The sequence below is a fragment of the Chiloscyllium punctatum genome, chromosome 6, assembly GCF_047496795.1.
Source record: "Chiloscyllium punctatum isolate Juve2018m chromosome 6, sChiPun1.3, whole genome shotgun sequence".
NCBI lineage: Eukaryota > Metazoa > Chordata > Chondrichthyes > Orectolobiformes > Hemiscylliidae > Chiloscyllium > Chiloscyllium punctatum.
In genome coordinates, this window is record NC_092744.1 from 30,450,904 (window position 1) to 30,464,992 (window position 14,089).

The 14,089-nt window shown below is 41.2% G+C and overlaps 1 protein-coding gene across 2 annotated transcripts in view; it reads left to right on the forward strand.

Moving 5' to 3' along the window:
- Positions 1 to 5,264: 5,264 nt before the first annotated feature.
- The window catches only part of LOC140478827 (GPI mannosyltransferase 4-like), a 28,383-nt gene continuing 19,558 nt past the window's right edge, over positions 5,265 to 14,089 (forward strand). The window contains exons 1-2 of one of the 2 annotated variants that reach the window (XR_011960877.1): positions 5,265 to 5,374; positions 9,183 to 10,618. The gene's annotated coding sequence lies outside the window, so the exon portion shown is untranslated. Of the gene's footprint in view, positions 5,375 to 9,182; positions 10,619 to 14,089 lie in introns of those variants that run through there. The other variant, XM_072572275.1, reaches the window with a different exon arrangement.

Consider the following 14,089-nt stretch of genomic DNA (forward strand, 5'->3'; position numbering starts at 1 on the left):
TGAAGTTGTCTTTTTCTTAGTGTATACCAATGTGCTTTTGTCCTACAGTGCCTAATTTGGAGTCATGTTCAGAATTAATCCTTTGAATTTTCCATATCTTGAGAAGTTTCCATCAAATTCTTTTTACGGATTGAAAAGTTCAATGTTATAACTTTTCTCATAATTCAATGAATTGTCACTAGGGAGCAGTATAGTGACCCTCTTCAGCAATTTTTGCACGTTTTGGGATGAATGGCTGTGCCTCAGTAATAAAAACTAAATGCAGTATTCAATATGTGATTGAAACAGAACTTCAGCAGCTTCAGCATGATGTGTTCACATAACCATAACTCAGCAGCCACAAAAGGCTGCATCAAACCCACTGTGTATACTTAAAATAATCAGAAGGCACATACTGGTCTCTCAACCAAAAAATAAAGTCAGTGATTTAATTCATAGAGTAAAAAGAATTGGTTTACCATTACTTTCTTCACTAGAGCTTATTACAGTAAGTTGCAGAACTGCATCTTTTAAAAGCAATTAAAACGTAGCTTGATTGGCCTTAGAGAAGACCAATTATAGATTCTCTCATCCTCTTTTTAACTCATCTTAATTTTATTCTCTCTTGATAACCTTTGGTTGTGGAATTTCTGATGGCTTTAAATATACACAATGAATTTGCTGCTGCTGCTGTCATGGATTGTGCATTTGCTCATTTTCTTAAATATCTCAGATTTACCATTGCTTGGTATAGTTTAATTACATTATCAACCATTACCATCAAGCCAGGAGATTAATCCTTATTCAATAGAGAGTGCAAGAGGGCATGCCAGGAGCAGCACCAGACATACTTAAAAATGAGGTTCAACCTGATGAAGCTACCAAACAGGATACTTAAACGCCAAACAGCATAAGCAGCAAGTGGTAGATGGAGCTAAGTGATCCCACAACGGACAGTCAGCTCTAAACTCTGCAGTCCTGCCACATCATGTTGTGAATAGTGGTGGATAATTAAATAATTCACTGGAGTGGGAGGGTCCACAAATATCCCCATTCTCAATGATGGAAAAGTTCAACTCATCAGTGCAAAAGATAAGGCTGAAGCATTTGCAGCAATCTTCAGCTAGAAGGGCTGAGTGGATGATCTATCTCAGTCTCCTCCAGTAGTTCCCAGCATCACAGATAACAATCTTCAACCAATTAGATTCACTCCATGTGATATCAAGAAACACTTGGAAGCACTGAATACTGCAAAGGCCTGACAACATTCCAGCAATAGTATTGAAGACTGGTGCTCCAGAACTGCTGCTCCCCAGCCAAGCTCTCCCGGTACAGTCATACCATGTGGGAAGTTGCCCATGTCTGTCCTGTACATAAAAAGCAGGACAAATCAAACCTAGCCAATTACTGCCCCATCAGTCCAGTCTCAATCATCAGTGAAGTAATGGAAAATGTCATCAGCAGTGCTGTCAAGCAGCACCTGCTCAGCAATAACCCACTCAGTATTGTCCAGTTTGGGTACTGCCAGGGCCACTCAGCTCCTGACCTCAGGACAAAAAGAACTGCATTCCAGAGGTGAGGGGAGAGTGACAAACTTTGACATCAAGGCTACATTCAACTAAGTGTAGCATCAAATAGCCCTAGCAAAACTGGAATCAATGAGAATCTGAGAAAAAAAACCTCTCTGCTGGTTAGAGTCATACCTGGCACTTAGGAAGATGGTTGTGGTTGTTGGAGGCCAGTCATCTCAGCTCCAGGTGTTCCTCAGGGTAGTGTACAAGGCCGATCCATCTTCAGCTGTTTTATCCATGATGTTCCCTCCATCATAAGGAGATTTACACTAATAATTGCACCAATTATGACTCCTCAGATACTGAAGCAGTCCATGTTCAAATGCAACAAGATCTGGACAATATGCAGGTTTGGACTAATGTGGCAAGTAACATTCATAGTGCACAAATCTCTGGCAAACACAATAGGAGACAATCTAACTACTTGTCCTTGACATTCATTGGTCGTTGCAGAACTGCTATTTTGAATGCAGTAATCAGTCCGAATATATCTCCGAAGTCCAGGAGCCAGCCATTAGTCTAAGCCTATTTGCAATCTCCTTTTTGAAATAATAATTGTACTGTATTGGTAAAGAATGAAGGAAACTGTTTTCACATCTGAATTTTATTGAATGTCCAAAATTTTAGTTCATAAATGGTTTCCTTGATACTAAAAGGGAATGTTCCCAAGTTATATATTATAAGTCTCCACTCCATTTCCAGCTTTGGGAACTTGTAGGTATCACATGGGATGGCAAAGCTAAGATGCTATGGACTGCTTCACTTACCTTGGTCTACCCTTCAGCAGGACAGTACTGCTCCAACTGGCTTAGGAACCAGCCCACAAACATGTTGGATATACACCTCTGGGAAGGCATGAGAGTTACTTCTCGGATGTTGAGACCAATGCAGTTTCTCCACAGCTAGAAAACCACACTAAGCTATCCTGACAAAACTACACAAGACACGTTAAATTAACCAAGACAGATCTTCAAAAGAATGAAACCGGAAGGGTCCAACACACCCTGTTTCTACAGATTATCAAAGGTACATGAACGAGGAGCCCTCCTCAGACCCATGGACTCACTTCCTGGCACATAAAAATACAGGCTAGCAAAGGAACTGCAAGAAAATGAAAATACCTCATAGAAGACTCAACCCACTCCATCCATTCCATCCAGGAATTCCTTAACATTATCAAAGACACCAAGATAGAGGATGATGAGATCATGGTTTCCTTCGAGGTGACGGTCTTATTCACATCAATAAACATCACCCTAGCTAAAGAAACACTGGCCTCACTGCTAGACAAACCAGGGATACAAATGCCCAACACTGTCAACTCCATCAGCAAGGAAAGCATCCTTAGACTTCTTGACCTGTGCCCCTCAACCCACTTGATCTTCAATGACAAGATATACAAACAAATCAATGGGACGCCTATGGGATCACCAATATTTGGACTTATAGCAGAAGCACTTATGCAGAGGTTAGAACGAGTAGCCCTTCCACGATCCAGCCTAGCGTTGGCTCTGCTATATGGATGACAGCCTTATCATCACGAGATGCAACAAACTAGAAGAAACCCACAAACACATAAACGACACCCCAGCCAGTATAAAATTCACGAAAGAGGAAGAGAACATCATAGATAGAATCCCTACAGTGTGGAAACAGGCTATTTGACCCAACAAGTCCACACCAATCCTCCACCCAAACCCATTCCCCTACCCTATTACATTGACCACAACTAATACACCTAACCTACACATCCTTGAACACTATAGGCAATCTAGCATGGCCAATTCACCTAACCAGCACAGAAGCTGAGGAGAAACCCTTATGCAACATATTCAGGAACAATGGTTACCCAATAAGCACATTCCGTCGATTCCTATACAACGGACCTAAACAGGAAGCCCATAGACTCTCGTCACCCTACATATATCAAAGACATTTCAGAGATGACCACCAGACTACTCTAGCCCCTAGGCATCATGGTAGCCCACAAACCTACTACCATACTGAAACAACTACTGATGAATTTAAAGGAAACATATGCACAGCCAGCATAGAGTCATAGAGATGTACAGCATCGAAACAGACCCTTCGGTCCTACTCATCCATGCCGACTGGATACCCCAACCCAATCTAGATGCAAAATACCTTACAAGGACAGCCACAAACATTACATTGGACAAACCAGCAGGATACGAGCTACCAGGAAAATGAGCACCAACTAGCACCAAATGACATGAGCAACTATCACAGGTATCCATACACACAGATGAAGGGAAATACCAGTTTGACTAGGAAAATGCATCCATCCTGGGATAGGCCAAACAAAGACACATGCGGGAATTCCTAGAGGCCTGGCATTCAAACCGGAACTCCATTAACAAACATATAGATTTGGACCCCATTTATCAACCTCCCAGGAACAGAGCAGGAAATGATATCACACACCACAATAAACCAAGACACATAAACAGCAAGCGGAACAAACACCAATGCTTCATTGGAGGCTCACTGATGATGATACCTGGCATGGTGATGAAACGTTTGAGAAGAAACTGACCAGCTCAGCGAGCAAACTGACAACCTGATTTCACAGCTTGAGCTGCAAATCTTCTCCAAAATCTCAAATGCAGTTTGTATGGCTAATATTTTTACATCCTTATGTCCTCAGGGAAAACATCCTCCTCAAAGAACACCACTGGCTGACAGCTAACAAAAATGTTCCACAAACCTGAAATCAATACAATAGCTACATAAGCAGCTTTAAAAGATATGCCTGAATTTTCAGTAAAAGTGATTGCTTTGACCTTTTGAGAACCAGAAGACCTAACAGATTCATAGTGCTCTTCAGGTCCAAAGAACAGTGTTTGGACTCAAAATGTTAACAGTGTAACTCTCTCCACAAATGTTGTAAAGGTGCCGGTGTTGGACTGGGGTGGACAAAGTTAAAAATCACACAACACCAGGTTATAGTCCAGCAGCTTTATTTGGAAGTACAAGCTTTTGGAGTACTGCTTCTTCATCAGGGAGCTAGTGGAGCAGGATCGTAGGACACAGAATTTAGAGCAAAAGATCATAGTGTCATACAACTGTTGCGATAAATTGAACAAATCTAGATTACTGTTAAATCTTTCATCTTTTAGAATGGGGTGCACGTTTTGATTCATTACTATCTAAGACCCAGAACTTGGAAGAAGTTCTGGGATTTACATATTAATGAATCAAAACCTGCAACCCATTCCAAAAGATGAAAGACTTAGCAGCAATTTAGGTTTGTTCAATATATCGCATCATTTGTATGATACTATGATCTTTTGCTATAAATCATGTGTCCTATGATCCTGCTCCACTCGCTACCTGATGAAGGAGCAGTGCTCTGAAAACTGGTACTTCCAAATAAACTTATGGGACTATAACCTCATGTTGTGTGATTTTTAACTTTGTCCACAAATGCTATCCCTGACCCGCTGAATTTCTCTGGAATTTTGTTTTTATTTGATATTTACAGCATCCGCAGTATTTTGGTTTGAACGGGTGTATGCCCTCGTCTTCAGTCTGGTTTGAAAAGGTTAATCGATTTATTGTAGGAGGACACTGTGCCCCTTTAAAAACGTCAAGTCTTTGCCTTTAAATGTGTCGTTGACCCGCCGTGATTGGCTGCCTGCCTGCCCGGCCAGCCAATCCCGTGCAGGTGTTTGCCGTTGAGCGCGCGGTGCCCCGAGTGCTGTTTGAATTGGCGGTTGGAGGTGAAAACCAAACGGCCAAACTGCGCCGTGAATAACCCGAATCGCAAACAGCAGACTGGTGTTTTCGCAGCATTTATCAGGGTGGGTTGAAATAATTATTCAAATAATAATCATCTCGGACTCTTTACCACAAACACAAGTTGTGACAGCACCAACCTGCTGCACCTGAGAGCGGCACAGGACGGAAACAAACGGTAACTGCTGTATGGCCGCTCTGAGGTGCGGCCTGTGGCTGTCATGGAGGTGACCTCCCGAGGGCGGTCTGATGTCGTCAAAATTTGGAGACACCGGTGTTGGACTGGGCTGTACAAAGTTAAAAATCACACAACACCAGGTTATAGTCCAACAGGTTTAATTGGAAGCACTAGCGTTCGGAGCGACGCTCCTTCATCAGGTGATTGTGGAGGGCTCGATCGTAACAGAATTTATAGCAAAAATTTACAGTGTGATGTAACTGAAATTATACATTGAAAAATTGATTGTTAAGCCTTTCATCTGTTAGAATGCAGTGATACACTTCTTTCATGTGTAAATTACAAAACCTTTTTTTAAAAACACGTTGTATTCTCGGGTTAGCTGTTAACAATGGTGATAGCTAGACAATATGTTGAAGGTGTTGGCCCCCTGTGTTCTCTGTCTATGACCTGATGTTTAGATTGATTCTAATCTAAAAAGTGAGATAACAGAGTTTTACATAAATTCATGCAGTTTTTGAGCTCAGAGTTCTACATGAATGCATGCAGTTTTTGAGCAAAGTACAATGTAACTCTGCAAGTATAAATTCACCCCACAAAATATATGTGGGTCTGTGTGTGTGTGTGTCTGTCTGTCTGTCTGGGATGGGGGTTGTGAGTGTGAGAAAGTGTGTGTAGTGAGTGCAGAGTGTCTTCAGTCTGTGAGGGGTGCGTGTGGGAGTGTGTGTGTCTATAAGGGTGTGTGTGGGTGTCTGTGTGTGTGTCTGTGTGTACCTGTGTCCGTGTGTATGTGAGAGTGTGTGTGTGTGTAGTGCAATGGTGATCACCTGTAATGTGACGTGAACCCAAGGTTTCGATTGAGGCCCTCCCTATGGGTACCGAACTTAGCTATCAGCCTCTGCTCGGACTTTTTTCTCTGCTGCCTGTCCCAAAGTCCACCTTGGAGGATGGTCACCCAAAGATGGACCCTGACCATAGACAGACAGACAGACAGACAGACACACACACACACACAGCCAGACAAAGACCCACATGCACACATATATTTTGTGGGATGAATTTATACTTGCAGAGTTACATTGTACTTTGCTCAAAAACTGCATGAATTTATGTAAAACTCTGTTATCTCACTTTTTACATTAGAATCAATCTAAACATCATGGCATAGACAGAGAATACAGGGGGCCAACACGTTCAACATATTGTCTAGCTTTCACCATTGTTAACAGCTAACTGGAAAATGCAACTTTTAAAAAAAATGTTTTGTGATTTACACATGAAAGAAATGAAACCATCACTGTATTGTAACAGATGAAAGGCTTAACAGACAATCAATTTTTCAATGTATAATTTCAGTTACATAACACTGTAAATCTTTGCTATAAATTCTGTTACGAATTTATCACCTGACGAAGGAGCGTCACTCCAAAAGCTTGTGTGCTTCCAATTAAGCCTGTTGGACTATAACCAAATAAACCTGTTGGACTATAACCTGGTGTCTTGTGATTTTTAACTTTGTAGGCAAAGCTGGGTCTGGACTACAAGTTCTGCATCCTGCTTCTCGGATGCTGCCTGACCTGCTGTGCTTTTCCAACACTATTCTAATCTTGCCTCTAACCTCCAGCAGTACCCACTTTCGCCTGGACTACAGTTCCCAGAGTGCACGGCGGTTTCAGTCCACCTCCATGTCCATATCCATTGGCTGTCTTTCTACTTATCATATACTCGTTTCTTTCAGGGCTACCAAAAGCTCTCCGTGGCAATGAGTTCCAAAGACCGTCACCCCTTTAGATAAGAATTCCTCCTCATCTCAATCTTAAATTGATGCCCCTAAACTTTGAGACTATGCTCATTGTTCCTAGACTCCTCCATGAGGGGAAACATTCTCTCAGGATTTACTCTGCCAAACCCCTTAAGAATCCCATATGTTTGAATGAGGTCACTTCACATCGCTCCAAACTCAAATAAGTAGAGTCCCAACTTGTTTAGACTTTACTCATAAAGAAGCAGGGATTAGATTAGATACGCTACAGTATGGAAACACCTTCGACCCAACTAGTCCACATTGACTCTCAGAAGACAACCCACCCAGACCCATTCCCTGACCCTAGATTTACCCCTGCCTAATCACCTGACACAATAGGCAATTTAGCATAGCCAATTCACCTGACCTGCACATCTTTGGAATGTGGGAAGAAACCGGAGCACCCGGAGGAAACCCACACAGATACTGGGAGAATGTGCAAACTCCAAACAGGCAGTCGCCCGAGGTAGGAATCAAACTTTGGTTTCTGGCGCTGTGAGGCATCTCAGATTAACTTCTCCAATGAAATGGTATCTTTCCTTAAATAAAGGAGTCCAAAACTGCTCACAGTACTCCAGATGTAGTCTCACCAGCACCTTTTACATTTCCAGAAAGAATTTTCTAATCTTATACGCCAACCTTCTTGAAATAAGCGCCAGCGTTCTGTTAGCTTTCCTGCTTACTTGTGTGCTAGCATTCTGTTTTGTGCACAAGTACTTCAAAGTTCGTTTGTGTTGCAGCCTTCTGCAGTTTAACACCATTTAAATAATATTATGTTCTTTTGTTCTCCCTTCCAAAATGAACAACTTCCTATTTACTCTATTTGTCAATTTTTGCCCACTCTCTCACAACCTGTCTTTCCAGCTGTTTCTGTGAAGTCTGCAAATTTGGCTGCAATACATTCACTTTATTCATCCAAGTCATTGATATATATTGTAAAACGTTGTGGTCCCAGCACTGGTCGCAGTTGCCAACCTGAAAACGAATCACTTATCCCCACTTGCTATCTCCTGGCCATGAATGTCGAATGCCTTCTGAAAATCCAATTACAACACATCTATTGATTCGTCTCTATCCACTCTGAGACTTCCTTGAAAAATTCCATTAAATTAGTTCGATATGTTTTCTCCTTCATGAAGCCAGGCTGACTCTGCTTAATTAGATTATGATTTCCCAAATGTTCTACTATTACTTCCTTATTGATTGATTCCAACCATAGTTGATGGGCTAATCATCCTGTAGTTACAGGTAGTTCTCATATAAAATGTGTTTCGGCAGCATGATTTGCCTATAACGTTGCTGAAGAATTTGGGAATGGTATTTCCGAGAATGTTTACCTCTGTTTGCAATATCGCAATTCCAGCGATGATCGTTTTGCACACTTCATACTGTGGATCTGCCAACATCAGCACTGAAGTCTCCGCACCATTCTGTGCATTCGTCAATATCAGCTGCCATCAGAGCATGTGGGAGGTACAATACTATACATTGAGCAGCTTCATCTCAAAAATTAAACTAACAAATGTTCATTGCTCTCCCTCTGAGACAAGAATATTTTTGTATAATTCCTGTATAAGTTGAGAGTGTGGTGCTGGAAAAGCACAGCAGGTCAGGCAGCATCCAAGGAGCGGGAGAATCGATGTTTTGGGATTCCTGATGAAGGGGTTATGCCTGAAATGTCGTTTCTCCTGCTCCTCGGATGCTGCCTGATCTGCTGCACATTTTCAGCACCATACTCTCGACTCTGATCTCCAGCATCTGCCATCCTCACTTTCTCCTAGTTCTCCTGTATATGCCCTGTATAATCCATGCAGGACTGCATTACTCTTATACATTCCATTTGTCTTTCTAATTTGTTCTTATACCTGCATATCTCACAATCTACTCCTAGATTATCCTTTGTTTTTGCTAAAATTGAGGGGCATAGTGACAAGAATGTTAGCAAAAGCATCCAGGTGAGGATATTGAAGAGCTTCTTGAGTCCAATTGTGAAGACCTCTCTACAGCTGATCTACAACAGCTTGTCGCTGAGAGGGATGTGGAAGCTGGAGATGAAAAAGATGAAGTTTAGGGTGCAGTACCATGAGAACTTTCCACTTTTGTCTTCTATCCTGAGGGAAATTGAGAGGCAGTTGCAGCCCTTAGAGGACAACGATTATAATAAGATATGATCTGGCAGCCTATGAACAGCTTCTTCAAGACAGAAGAAAAAGGGCAAAGCAGCAAAAGCTGGATGTCTTTTTTAAACCAACCTCCAAGAAACAGTCAGAAGATAACCACAGCCATCGACTTCTGCAATTACAACTGCACTTGAAGGTGGTGATAATGAAGACCCTCTGTCCTTGCATTAACAATATTTTGTCAATGTAATGTGTTAAATTTACTTTTGTTAATACTTATGATTTAAACCTTCATTCAGGCTGTGTTAGGCTTTTGGGTGATGTTGTGAGTGATATCTTTTGCTCGTCTGTCTCTAACCCCACTTTTCCTGTAGACCCCATTATTCCTATTAAACAATTTTCTATTAAGCGAGGTTTCGCTGGAACACAACTACAGTGTAATAGGTACCTGTACTTGATTTTTGCGTCCCTCCTTTTTTGAATAGGGATGTCACATTAGCAATTTTCCAATCCTCTGGTACTTCTTCAGAATCCAAAAGGTTTTGGAGAATTACAGCCAAAGCGTTAACTATTTCTGTAGTTACCTCTTTTAGAATCCTAGGATGCAAGCCTTTGGGGCCAGAGGATTTATCGCCATTCAGCCCTTATGGTTTGTCTAATATTGTTACTTTAGTGATGTGACGGTACTTAATTCCTCCCCCATAGTATTAACGGAATGTTCGAAGTATCTCCCATCATGAAGACTGATTTAACACCTCTATCATTTCCTTGTTCCTCAAAACATTTCCCCAGATTCATTTTCTAAGGGCTTTATGTTCACTCTGAACTTCTGAGTTCCTTTTCTATACAGTAAAGAAGATCTTATTGTCAGTTTTTATGTTACTTACTAGTTTGCCCTCACAGTTTATTTTCTCTGACTTTATCATCTTTTTAGTCCACTTTTGCTAGATTCTGAATTTATACCAGTCTTTGGGGCTATCACTGACTTTGGCTACCATATACGCTTTTTCTTTCAACTTAATACTCTCTTTTTGACCCGGGTTCAGTTCCCGCCTCAGACGACTGACTGTGTGGAGTTTGCACATCCTTCTCATGTCTGCATGGGTTTCCTCCGGGTGCTCCGGTTTCCTCCCACAGTCCAAAAGTGTGCAGGTTAGGTGAATTGACCATGCTAAATTGCCTGTAGTGTTAGGTGAAGGGGTAAATGTAGGAGAATGGGTCTGGGTGGGTTGCGGGTCGGTGTGGACTTGTTGGGCTGAAGGGCCTGTTTCCACACTGTAAGTAATCTAATCTAAAAAACTCCCTGGGTTAGCAATGGTTGGTTTATCTCTGGTTTATCTCTCCCAGAATCTTTCTTCCTTACTGGAATGTATCTTTCCAGAGAATCATGAATTACCTCCTTAAATGTCTGCCACTGATTGCTTACTGTCATTCCAGCTAATCTATCTGTCCAGTTCACTTTAGGTAATTCTATCCACTTTTCATTGTAATTCCTTTTATTTAAGTTAATGAATGTTTCCAATGAATTGAATATTCAATTTTATCATGTTAAGATCACTACTTCCAAAGGGATCTTTTACTCTAAGATCATTTATAAAGCTTGCCTTATTACCCATTACCAGATCCAAGATAACCTGCTCCCTAGTTGGATAGATAGCATATTGCTCGATCATATCACATTAACTGTCTTAATGCACTTTAGGAATTCACTGTCATAGCTACCCTTTCCAATTTGATTAACAAATTGATTAACATGAAGATTAAAGTCACTCATAATTTCTATTTTTTTAACATGTTCCTCTTATTTTTTGAACTATAGCATAGCCTATAGAGTGATTACCATTGGGAATCTATACATTACTCTGACCAATGTCTTCTATCCTTTGCTTTATTTTATTTTACCTATGCCAGTATGGGGTCTATGTCATCTAAACCTAGATCATCTCTCACAACTGTCTTGTGATTTTGGAGATCAGTGATCCATGGTGTTCCTTTCATCATGAGGTCAGAATTAGGAGCGTTTGCTGACGATGGCCCAATGTCCAATACCACTTGTAGCATCCCAGACACTGATATTGTCTATGCGCACATTTAGAAAGTTCTGCCTGATATTCAAGCTTGGGCTTGTCATAACACCAGACAGTGATCAGCTCTATTAAGAAAGAACCATCTCCCTTTGATATTCACTTATTATCATCATTGAATTCCCTCAGAATAAACATCCACTGCAAGGGGATATGCAAGCTGAATGTGCAAGGATATGCATCCTATTAAAAAGATAGGCAGATGTGCAGAGGGGGTGGGGTTTCTTTACTAGTAAGAAACAAAATTAAATCAATAGTAAGAAACAAACTATTTTTCTTGTTTAGAAAAACTATGTGGAATGTATGTGGGTAGAATGGAGGAACTGCAAAAGTTAAAAATAAATCATAGTTGGAGTTATGTACAGGCCTCCAAACAGTAGTTAGAGCTGGTGTGCAAGATATACCAGGAGAAAGAAAAGATATGTAGTAAAGGCAAAGTTACAGTGACCTTGCTGGATTTCAGTATGCAGGAGAAAATCAGGTTGGTAGTGGATTGTAAGAAAATAAATTTGTGGAATGTCTATGAAATGGCTTTTTGGAGCAGCTTGTGGTGGACCCCACTAAGGAACAGGCAATACTGGATTTAGTGTTGTGCAATGAGGCAGACTTGATAAGGGAGTTTAAGGTGTAGGAATCCTTAGGAGGCAGTAATCACAATATGATTGAATTTCCACTATAATTTGAGAGGGAGAGGTAGAATCAGAGGTAATGGTATTACAGCTGAATAAAGGCAACTACAGAGGCATGAGAGAGGGGCTGGGTAGAGTTGACTGGGAGATGAACCAGAAAAGGCAGTGGAACAGCAATGGCAGGAATTTCTGGGAGTAATTCAGAAGACACAGCAGAGATTCATCCCAAGGAAAAAGAAAACATGGTTCAGGGATGATGAGGTAACCATGGCTGACAAGGGAAGTCAGGGATAGCATAAAATCAAAAGAGAAAGCATACAACATGGTGAAGGGCAGTGGGAAACCAGAGGATTGGGAGGCTTACAAAGACCAACAGAGGGCAACAAAAAAAGGAGGGAGAAGACTAAATATGAGGGTAAGTAATATAAAGGACTGTAGGATACATACTTTAGATACATAAAGGGCGAAGGAGAGCCAAAAGTGGACAGTGGGCTGTTGGAGAGATAATAGTGAGGAACAAGCAAATGGCTGAGGAACTGAACAATTATTTCATGTCAATCTTCATGGCAGAAGACATGAGTAATAGCCCAAACATTCAAGAGAGTAATAGCCCAAACATTTCACTTTATACATTAATAATCTAGATGAAGGAACTGATGGCATTCTGGCTAAATTTGCAAATTATACAAAGATAGTAAAAGGATAAGCAGCATAGGGGAGGCTGCAGAAGGATTTGGACAGCTTAGGAGAGTTGACAAAAAAGTGGCAGATGGAATACAATGTGGGAAAATGTGAGGTCATGGAGTTTGGCAGGAAGAATAGAGGCATGGACTATTTCTAAATGGCGAGAAAATTCAGAAGTCATTGAGTCATAGCGATGCAGCTCATTCCATACATGCACCACCCTTTACGTGAAACAGTTGCCCCTTAGGTCCCTTTTAATTTTTTCCCTTCTCACCCTAAACCAATGCCCACTAGTTCTGGACTCCCCCACCCTGGGGAAAAGACCTTGTCCATTTACGATATCCATGCTCTTCATGATTTTATAAAACTCTATAAGGTCACCTGTCAACCTCTGATACTCCAGGAAAAATAACCCTAGCCTATTCAGCCTCTCCCTATAGCTCAAACCCTCCAAACCTGGCAACATCCAGGTAAATCTCTGAAGTGCAAAGAGATTTGGGAGTTCTCATTCAGGATTCCCTCAAGGTAAACTTGCAGGTTGAGTCAGTAGTTAGGAAGGCAAATGCCACAATGGCATTTATTTTGAGAGGACTTGAATATAAAAGCAGGGTGTATACGGCTCTGGTCAGACCACATTTGGAGTATTGTGCACAGATTTGGGCCCCATATCTCTGGAAGGATTTACTGACCTTGGACTGTGTTCAGAGAAGGTTCACGAGAATGGTCCCAGGAATGAAAAGCTTAACATATGAGGAACATTTGAGGACTCTAGATCTATATTTGATGGAATTTAGAAGGATGAGGGGAAATTTAATTGAAAAGTACAGAATACTGAATGGCCTGGATGGAATAGATATTGGGGAAATGTTTCCATTAGTAGGAGAGACTAGGACCTGAGGGCAGAGCCTTAGAGTAAAAGCTTAACATATGAGGAACATTTGAGGACTCTGGGTCTATATTTGATGGAGTTTAGAAGGATGAGGGGGGGATCTAATTGAAACATACAGAATACTAAATGGCCTGGATGGAGTAGATATTGGGAAAATGTTTCCATTGATTGGAGAGACTTGGACTTGAGGCCACAGCCTTAGAGTAAAGGGAAGACCTTTCAGAACAGCGATAAGGAGAAATTTCTTCAGCCAGAGAGTGGTGAATCTGTGGAATTCATTTCCACAGAAGGCTGTGGAGGCTAAGTCATAGAGTATAGTTAAGACTGAGATAGAAAGACATCAAAGGTTACAGAGGGAAAGCAGGAGAATGGGGGTGAGAAACTTATCAGCT